Source organism: Lactuca sativa, chromosome 4 (assembly GCF_002870075.4).
Source record: "Lactuca sativa cultivar Salinas chromosome 4, Lsat_Salinas_v11, whole genome shotgun sequence".
Taxonomy (NCBI): domain Eukaryota; kingdom Viridiplantae; phylum Streptophyta; class Magnoliopsida; order Asterales; family Asteraceae; genus Lactuca; species Lactuca sativa.
Genome location: NC_056626.2, coordinates 123,825,564 through 123,836,783, shown reverse-complemented (window position 1 = coordinate 123,836,783; position 11,220 = coordinate 123,825,564). Strand labels below are relative to the sequence as shown.

At 36.8% G+C, this 11,220-nt stretch overlaps 1 long non-coding RNA gene across 1 annotated transcript; it reads left to right on the top strand.

Annotated features, from left to right (window-relative positions):
* The first annotated feature begins 928 nt into the window (after positions 1 to 928).
* On the top strand, positions 929 to 2,539 carry LOC111877915 (uncharacterized). The gene is made up of 2 exons (XR_002845563.3): positions 929 to 2,054; positions 2,245 to 2,539. It is a non-coding gene; the product is annotated as an uncharacterized LOC111877915 (long non-coding RNA).
* The last annotated feature ends 8,681 nt before the right edge of the window (positions 2,540 to 11,220 follow it).

Below are 11,220 nucleotides of genomic sequence, written 5' to 3'. Positions count from 1 at the left end.
GCGTTAATAATATTAGTGGTTTTGCAGGATCGAGATATACATTATTATCATCATTGTTTGAACTAAGAGCTTTCGTACTCTGTGTTCCTTAGGTGATTGGGTTCACAAGGGATATTTGAACTTAGTGTTCACCAGGTATAATTGAACTAAGTGTTCACTAGATGTTTAGAACTATGTGTTCACCAAGGATATTTGAACTAAGTGTTCACTAGATGTTTAGAACTATGTGTTCACCAGGGATATTTGAACTAAGTGTTCATTAGGTGTTTTTGAACTAGGTGTTCATTAATTATTGTGAACTGCGAGTTCACCATAGGTAATCTAAGAACCTTGGCAGCACTAAACTTTGTGCCAATTCCTTAGGGCAATCCTTAGGAATGAATGGGAGAAGGGTAATCGGTCCTTAGGGTAAATCTTTATAAAATAAAGGAAGATAATGGGGGTGGATAATTGGATTGATTGAGCGATAATTAAATATAATAATTATATTATTGTGTGTTGAAAACCCTATATGCTCACCAGGCTCCCAAGCCCGACCCTCTCAGTTTTCTTTATATTACAGGTTATGACACGAGAGCATAAGTTGGCTGACATAACGAGAGATTTTGGTTATAGGCCAGTAGTTATGAATAACTGTTGTAAGTTCTATTTTGTTCTGTTTATGCTTTTGGTCTTTATTGAGCATGACATCCCGAGATTTTGTTATATAATGAAAAAACATTTCTTTAAAGAAATGCTTTGATAAATTTATATCATATTTTGTTTTGGGAACAAATTCCACAACTGTTTTCTTTAAAAAATTAACTTGATTTTAAAAACAAAGCATAAACAAATCGGTATTTTCTGGCCGTGAAATTGGGATGTCACAACTTTGGATATTGACAGACTTTATTTTGAGAGATTGGAAACTTTAGCCTTTGGTCTGACCCACCGCCCACCACTTCCAACCTTATCGATTTTGTTTAATTGATTCTTTTACCTCACTGTTTCATCTACCGTTTCTCTAAATTACAGATGATGGTCTTGAGGTTGTTGTTGTCCTCGATGTGCGATGGAAATGGTTTAGTCAGCGGCTTCCCAGTTTCCATGTTCGGCTCCCTCAATTGCAGCCCCCACCGTTGATCAGTTCGGGTTAGGGTTGTCATTTTGATCTCAGATACATACTCGATTTCCAACTTCCATCATGTATGGCTTGCCACCATATCGCCTTCGGTTGCAGGTATGTTCTCTCTACTCTACTTTATCCCCTCATCTCTCAAGAGGAAGGCATCAAAACCCTCTTACTCACCATCTTCTCCACCGAGCCTGACCATCACCATCTCCGTTAACTCTCTTTCTATTGGCGCCTATCGTTGCGTCATTGGTGGCGGAGGCCATTACGACTATTAAGGATGTTGTAGAGGCGGTGGTCGAGAAAGATATTAGGGTTTCAGATGAAGGTACTGGTCTGCCAAATAATTGAAGCCTAAAGTCTTGAGAATTACAATCGATGAAATAGGTATTCGCCGATACCCTTGAAAATTGAAAATTCAGTGGTATGCGGAGATCAAGGAGTCGATTAGTCGAGTTCTTAATCAACAAATCAGTACTCAATCGATCATGTAATGGCTCTTTCAAGTTCTTATTTTTTCAAGTTACAATTTCACATTCTAAATCAAATAGATATCTTACGGTTACGAATTATCTTCAAATTTTTGTGCAATAATGATAGATTAAAGTGGAAAATTCAAAACGAAACAAGAGAAAATAGGCACAACAGGAAGATGGTTGAACCATGAGAGATTCTTAAATCTGATGATAGTTTCGAGTTGCATTTATCAAAAACAACATTACAACAATATCTTATGAAAAATTGTTGTCCCCTATTATCTATTTGAATTTTATTTCTGTTTGAGTTATTTGAGTTTTATGCAAGAAATATCTTATTCATGTATTCTCTAATGTTTGTTGTTGATGAACACCAGGAGACGAACATGAGTTGATTTTTCCTTCATAATTGCATAGACTTGGCTTAGGAGATGAACATCAAATGATTTCTCCTTCAACAATTTTAGGTTTGTAAATTTGTTTTATTTTTGATACTTCACGTTATTGATTTGTTTTATTTTTGTTCCCATGTTTATTTAAATATTATTGTGGTTTTTCTCTTGATTATTCATTTTTTTTATTTCTGTTTAAACCAACATGTTAGCCAACTTTTTTTTTTTTTTTTTTTTTTTTTTTTTTTTTTTTTCTGGATGATAGGTACCTGATATGTGTTAAAGGGTGTAGGTGCATCAAATTTTGTTTTTATACTTCTACCGTATTGATCATATTAGTGATGAAAATGGTAAAGAGAATGTAAAGTTTTATCATTGACTCATTTGTCAAAAGTATTGACTTTCATAGTTTTTGTTGTCAAAATGGCTAAAATTTTGGACTTTTGTGTTATTAGCTATGAAAAATTGTAAAATGTTGACTTTTTCATTTTCATGATAAATGTTGTTGACCTTAAGCCTTTTAATAAGGGCTAAGAATTTTGGCTTTGTTGGTTATGTAACTGGAAGTGTACACTCAATGAGTATATATATATATATATATATATATATATATATATATATATATATATATATATATATATATATATATATATATATATATATATATATATATGTGTGTGTGTGTGTGTGTGTATGTATGTGTGTGTGTGTTGAGGTAACATAACTTTCTAATGATATCTTCCATTTTTTTTTTATCATTGAGAAGATCTGACTATTTAACCTTTTTTCATAATCTTTGTGTAGTTTTTTCCTGCTTGTGGTCTACCAAGTCGACCATATCATGTTGTAACGTCCCACAAATACCGAATAAAAATTTCATTGTAAATAAGTTAAAGTCATTCATTCATTGTTCCAAACGACGACCAAAGTCAAAGTATTCTCAAAACATCAGAGTAATTTGTAAGCATTTAGTGCGGAATAAAACTCCAAGGGATGCAGTGCGATCAAGCCATGCCCTTCCTTTTGAAAGTGGAAGTACCCGAAACCATAAAGATAAACTATAAATACAAAGTTTAGTGAGTTCCCCAAAGTACCACACACCATACAAATCAGTGGGCCCGACCCTGGGGTATGTTTCAACCCAATATACATTATTGGGCCCAACCCTGGGGTATATTTAAACCCAACATACAATAGTGGGCCCAGTCCTGGGGTATATTTCAACCCACCACACAATAGTGGGCCCATCCCTGGGGTATATTTCAACCCAATATTCAACAGTGGGCCCAAACCTGGGTATACTTCAACCCAACATACAATAGTGCGCCCAGCCTTGGGATATATTTCAACCCAACATATAATAATGGGCCCATCATTGGGGTGTATTCAAACCCAAACATACATGCAAAAGTTGCAAAGACAATTAGCACAATCTAATGGGACAACATTGGTGCCTTCAACCCATGAGTATAGTGAAAAGACTCACCTCACGGTATGAAAGAATAGTTATACCGATCACTGCCCCAAAAGTTATCTCTACCGGTCACCTATACAATTCACAAGTATCTAAATCTCAAACTATAATTCAAATTACCCAAAATGCCCTTAGGTCAACACAGACTGAGTACGTCCAACGTATTCAGTCACTACACTCAGCATAGTTGATCCCTTCCTGATTAGGGGGCTCCATCCTGGTCCGGTCAACGTATTACCAGGTACCCCCGACATACTCGACTAATTCCATTTACCTTCATTAAGTGCTTATTTCATTAAGATTTCATGTCCAAAGCTCAAATTTATTCTCAAATAACATTCTAAGTCATAAAGTTTCCAACTTTATGACTTTTCATGGCTAGAAGGAGTCCATACACCAAAATCCTAACTTAATACACAAACCAACGCATCATGACTCATGGAGGGAAGAAAGGGGCCAAGATAACATCTTTCTGACTCCTAATAGCCCCATAATGGATAAAGTTTCCAAATTTATCCATTAGGATGGTCCAAACAACCAAGATCTAGTCTTTAAATCTCAAATGGACCAAAAATGCATCTTTTTCAACTTAATCCATTAAGTCCAAGTCTCTAACCTTCAAATATGAATTAATATGATATTTAGATGAATAAAATTTCCAAATTTATCCATAACAAGGTCACTATCTTTCAAGATCTAAACTTTATGCACTAAATTTACAAAAGAGTTCATAAAACCCAAAACTACCTAGATCTAACAAATGCATCATCAAGATTTAAGCTTTATACCTTCTGGAGTTGAGAAAACAATGTAGGCTCTGGATCCACAAGCTTAAGCTTCAATAATCTACAAGCTTGAACTTCTCTTTCATCCAAAATGCACTCAAAACATAAAGAAAGGATCAAGATTTGATCTATGGGGCTAGGGTTTCAACTTGGAGGCTCAAGATGGTTGAGGTTGATGTTAGGAAGGAGCCTAAGGGGTTAGAGTCCTTAAATAGGGCTCAAAACCACAAAATAGGGTTTTTGCACTGCGAAAATATGCCCAACGTACCTAAAGTCACACCTTGTGTAACACCCTAAAAACGTGACTTCCCTTAACCTAGTACGCCCAACGTACTAGCTAGTGTACGCCCAACGTACTAGACTCCTTTTCTAGCTTAACTTCAAACAACCATAACTTCTTCGTTTCAACTCTGTTTTCGATGATCTTTATATCCACGTAAAGGTAACAACGAGATCTACAATTCTATCGTGACACTTATGAATAAAAACATCTCTAACTAAAATCCTTAATTTATGCAAGAAGCCCGAAACATAACCTTTCCTATTTTACCCCTTAGCTTCCATCGAACAATCCAAGGTTTAAATCATTTATCCAACATCATACACCTCTAATAGAGTCTAAACTTCATTCCAATGAAGCCCAATGCATCATCTGATCCATTTATTGTACACAATCCTGAAATAAGAACTTCTCGAAACAGGATGTTACAACTCTCCCCCACTTAAACTAGATTTCATCATCGGTATCATTCCTTACTACTTCCACTATCATAATAGACAAACCTCTTCAATGACGCCATCAAAGCCCATTCTTAGCAGAAATCACAGCTCTTAGAAAAGAAATGAATGTTATCACTCTGTCTTCAGCAATCGAAAGAAAACTCAACTACTCTGCCCACAAACTGGGAACCCTAAATAGTGGTTGTCTTCTCAACAGATAAAATTATCTCATCCTACATCCATAAAAACTCCAATTCACAATCCAAACCGAAAGAAAGTCTTCTGACCCTGAATTATTTTGCTGGCCACTAGAAGGATGGATACCATATCTTTTCATCACGACTGAAACATTTCATTTGAAAACAAGGCGACTCCCAATGCTAGTTTCACCCCAGGTGCCAGACCAATAAATAACACACATTCTGATAAGCAGGGATTTGCATATTTGATCTACCCGAAATCTCTTGATTCCATGTTGACCTACTAAACTGGGATGCAGAATCCTTAACTGTCTACTGAGACTAACAACCTCATGCATGGTCGTGCTTCGAGACTCCACCTGACATTCTAATTGTCAAAAGTTACCTTAACCTGTTCCCCAACATGGCTCCAGAATTCCTCAAGGGACGACGTAACCGACCTACATACGAACACAATCTAGTCCACTATGTTCTACGTAAATGCTACCGACCCGACCATAGTCTTACATCCCACCCAACCCCAAATCGGCATACAACCTTCCTCAACCCCATGAATGTTGTGGCCTTCCCATAGTCTCACCACCCTTCCTAAAATGGTCAAACTCAATCTGGTGAAGGCTATGAGCAAAATTGGAGACTCACAACACTCACATAATTACTCATATACTTAGTGAATTCTACGAGCCATCCTACAGTCTTACAACACTTACACAACTACCTACCAGCCTTGTGAATGCTACAGGTCACCCCACAGTAATACAACACTTCCACCATGCCAAAGACTAACGATCTGAGACCTAAGAGTCTCAATCAAATGACTAGTGGGTCCCAATCATATGAATTATAGAGCCATTGGTTCATGATACACCATGAAACCTTCTAACCACTAAAATTGTAAGCTCACGGTACTACGCCGATCTTGACGTCATCCCATCACGGGCCTGAAGATTCACGATCAGCACCACACGAGCTTAAAGATACTCAACCATCAATCCTCCTACTGGTAGGGACCCAATAAACATCCCTATCAACACTAACCAAACACAACACAGTCCATACCCTTCTATCACACATAGTTCCTTTCGCAACACAGTCTATTACCAATGCAAAATCAGATGAAAACATGGTCGCACACAACCAGAGGATGAGATAGGCAGCCGTACTCATGTTCCAAATTAAAATCTATAAGCCAAATAAGAACCACACCAATAACCCGATCCAAGTTTCCTCATGCTATCATACTCAATGCGCATACACTCCTGTTGTAAATATTTTTATGTGATTGTCACTTGAAATAAGTTGAGTATTGATTTAAAATTTCTAACAAACATTATCTGAATGTTTCAGGTTGGAAAGATCTTGAAGATTCAACAAGTGTTTGAAGAATCAAATGTTGGAGCACTTGTTATACATATGGATCACTTGAAGTTAACATGGAGCACTTGTTGAACATGGAACACTTGCATCTTACATGGAGCACTTGCTGAAAGCAAGTTGGACCATCATGATCTCAGATGACACATGTAGATCATATGTAGAGCATCAAGATATTGGTGGATCATTTGGAATACTAATGGCTCATCAGAAACATTGTTGGCTCATCCACAACTCTATGGCTCAACAAGACGGTGATGGATCAACATGAATACTTGGTGACTCAACTAAAGTTAATGGATCAACATGATTAAATTGATGGGTCAATAAGATTGCACATGGCACATCATATACAATGATGACACGTCCAAAATGTTCTCTATTCAGTTTCAATTGCAAACAGTCTTGGAGCAGGAAATCGTGCACATATCCTTGTATCGAGTGAATATTCTTCATGGACAAATCGCATCAAGTACTACCTGGAAGGTCATAACTCTGACATCTGGACCTTCATTTCCACTGGGAAACATACAACACGATTTATGAAGGATATCAGAGTTCCTAAAGCTGATGTATCTCCTGAAACCTATAAAGTTATTCTTGGATCTGTTTCTACTGCTGCTCAACTTCGTGACATGAAAATCAAGAAGTTCGTGGCTAAGGCAATGCAAGAGATCTTATCTGGAATTCCTCATGGCATCTATGATTAAGTTCTTGATGAAGATAAGAGTTCACCCTTCAACGTCTGGAATGAACTCAAGAAACAATTCGAGAGGATAGAGAAAATCCTTGCAAACAGGAAGAAAGCCGCATCGATAGATATGGGAAACTTCAAAATGTTACCTCTTGAAAGTCTCTTTGATGCATATTCAATGTACAACATTGTTTTCAATAGGGTGAAGAAGCTCAAAGGTGAAAGATCGCAAAAGGATTTCAATCTGAAATTTTTGAACAATCTATCTCCTAAATGGGATACAGTGCCCATGATTATACTACGAACTACAACCAATTTACACACCATGTCTTTGTTTGATCTGTATGCTGAACTGCAACAACATGAGCCAAAAGTCAACTAGCTAGCTCAAGTAACTCCCTTTGACAATTAAGGACTTTCCTTGGGAAATTCAGCAACCATGATAAATCATTCTCAAAACTTGATTGCACATCATAATCCTATCCCAAACCACTTTGTTGATCAGTTTCCAACCAAGGATATGGAGCGTATTCGTATCAAAGTTCAAGTATGGATAAACGGTACAATCAGAATCCCTACATGCTAACTCATCAACTTCTTCAAATAGAAAATGGGTACATGTCAAATCATCAAGCTTTCATTGGAACCACAATGAAATCTCCTCAAATCAATAAGGAAAATGAGTATGAAGAATACCTGACACTCTTGAACAAGTTCAATCCAAACTTCAAGAATTTTGTGAACAAGCCAATGGGAACTTCAGGCACAAAGTTATCAGAAACCCCAACACTATCATCAGATTTCTAGAAACTTACAAGGAGGAAGCAACAGTCAACAAAGCTTCAACTATTAGAATTCAAATTCTGAAAGTTAGAACTCTCATAGGACGAATACAAGGGTTCAAGATAACAAGTCAAAGTCCTATGATGATAATGAAGTAATCAAGTGCCACAACTGTCAATGTGAAAATCATTTTGCCAAGGATTGTGAAATGAAGACCAAGAAGGTCAAAGATGAAGCATACTACCTTCAAAATGCGGAGCAGATCAAGAAGCAGTCAAAAGACAAAGCTTTCATGGTCATGGAAACTCCAAATGTGGATGTCTGGGTAACACATGATGAAGTGGATCAAGCAGAAGAAACAGAAGCCTACAAAAACCACTTATGCTTCATGGTTGATGATGACAAAGACCCTTCTCCACTCCATCAACAAGTTGTTGAGAAGGTACACTTCATGTTTGGTGATAATCATTTAACTATTGATCCTTTTCTAGATGACATTGCCCATATCTTTGAAATAATCAAAGAATATGTCACCAATGCTGAATATCACGCCAGTTACTATAAAGATGAACTGACAAACACTTAGTTCAAATTTGAAGAATTAGGATGTAATATGGCTAAGTTAGAGAATGACCTTGTAATCAAAACTAAGGCACATATTACATCAGTTGAACAATATGAAATTATATTGAATCAACATGACATTATTGCAAAAGACAATCGTGAGATGTACGCCCAAATCAACACAAAAATCAATAGTTATAAGGCATCCAAAACCCTTCTTGAACAGAACTCACATACCATTCTAAAGGGACCAAAACCATCGTGGATCAAATATGGTCTTGGTTATGATGAAATGAACAAGAAAATAATGGATCTCAATACTCAACTAGATTTGTTACCATGTGATCCAAGTCTCTTCACTGGATACAATGAGGATCAAGAAGAGGTGGTAACTTGCAGTCCTGATGTCATTACCACTTCATTCTTAAGCACCCCATTTGAAGTCACATTATCCCATGATCTTCTAGATTTGGACACTAAGTCTGACTCTCCAATATAATTTTCTCTTGAATGTCCCACCATGGAAAGTTTCAATTCAGATGATGCCACTTCTAAAAAATCAAACATCTCTGTCTCAAAATCTAGTGATAAACAGCCTAAATCATATGAGCCGGTAGGATATTCCAAGACCGAACCCATTGAATTCCTCAGTCAAGAAACATTTCCATCTCTTAATGCTTCAGTCTCTGGAAAAAAGGACTTAGGATGTAAATACTCCAAGAAAAAACAGACTCGGAAGTCTCCAATTCAAGTCAGCAATGATGAATCCTTGAAGACTGGGAGTAATGAGAAGACTGTTGTTGAAATACTCAAGAGACATTTCGTTCCAATAAAAATCACTTCACCCAGTCCTAAACAACAAGAGACAATTGTAAAGCTAACTAATGTCTCTAAAGATAAGGGAAAAGAAAATTTTTATGTCCCTAAAGAATAGAGTCCAACTGTAGTCCATCCTTCAAAACCCAAAGTGGTTAAGACTACAAATAATGACAATGATAGAAAGACCGATAGAGTACCAAAGACTAAGCCAAGCCAAGGGAAGACCGGACTTACCATTCCTCCCAAAACTTCAAAGACCCAAAGAACCTCTCCTTCAGATCATGGTTTCTCAAATTCTGGATTTCCAAACCAAATTGGAATCAACTATCAAAATAGTTTCACACCTAACAATCTTCTAGATTTGTTTAAAATGATGAGACTAAGACCTGTTCAAACCAACCCATTCATGTATCAAAATTGTAATTACCCTATAAATTCTATTCTTGGTCCATATTGTTGTTTTACTCCATCCATAGGAGGGAACCACATGTTTGTGGGAAACGCTAGGTTTCCAATGATCAATCAGTTCGGGGAAAATACCCAGTTTCCCATGTTTGACCAATTTGGAATGCCTGTGAACTATGGATTTCCTTCTCTAGGAATTCCTACCTAGTTTATCAACTCACCATCTTTCCTACAGACCAAACCTCAAAAAAAGACCACTAAGAAAGCCAAAAATAAGGTCTCTGAAAAAAAACAAGCAAAACCCAAAAAGGTAAATGATAAACAAGTAAAGACTATCCCAACTCCAACAAGTCCGAAGAAAGCTAACACTCAAGGACCCAAACAAACATGTGTACCTAAAACTTCTCTCTAAATGTAGGCTTTTTGTGCCGGGGTACCACACGATGATACATGGTACATTGACAATGGATGCTCCAGGCACATGACTGGGTACAAAGGTTACCTCATAGATTTCAAGATCACAACATCAGGTCAGTATGTTAGTTTCGGAAAAAAACATGAAGGTAGAAGTTATAGGACATGGAAACATATCGAACAGGAACTTTACTGTTAAACATCTAGCATATGTAGATGGTCTCAAACATAACCTTATCAGTGTTGCACAACTGTGTACATTGATAATGAGGTTTTGTTCACCAAAACCAAGAGTTTGATTATGGATATCAACAAATGCATCCTTGGTGATTCCCCATGCAATGGGAACATGTATCCTTTTGATATTGAACTAATTGAGGGAACCCCATATATTTGTCTTCTTTACAAAGCTGCTTTTGACATCAGTTAGTTATGGCATATAAGACTCTCTCACCTCAAATTTTTTTATATCAACAAACTCATTGGAAAGGATCTTGTGAGAGGACTATCATTGCTAAAACTTGACAATGACATATACCTTGTATTGCCTATGAACAAGAAAAAATTTCCAAATCTCCTCACAAAAGTATAACCGAACATAATGTATCTTAACCTCTTCAGCTTATACATATCGATATGTATGGTCCCACTATAGTTCCTAGCTTAAGTGGTAAGAAATACATTCTTGTGATTGGTTATGACCACGCCAAATTCAATTGGGTGTACTTTTTGCGAAAAAAATATGAAACCACCAATGAGCTAATTAACTTCATTCGCTACATAGAAGTTAGGGTAGGCAAGCCACTTAGAAGGCTGCGAAGTGACAATGGTGGCGAATTCAAGAATAATGTCTTAGATAGCTTTCATGTATCCAAATGCATCGAGCACAAATTTTATGCAAGCTACACTCCATAAAAGAATGGTGTAGTTAAAAGGAAGAATCAAACACTATGTGAAGCTGATCGATCCATGTTGAATTTTTCCAATCTACCACAATACTTCTGGGACG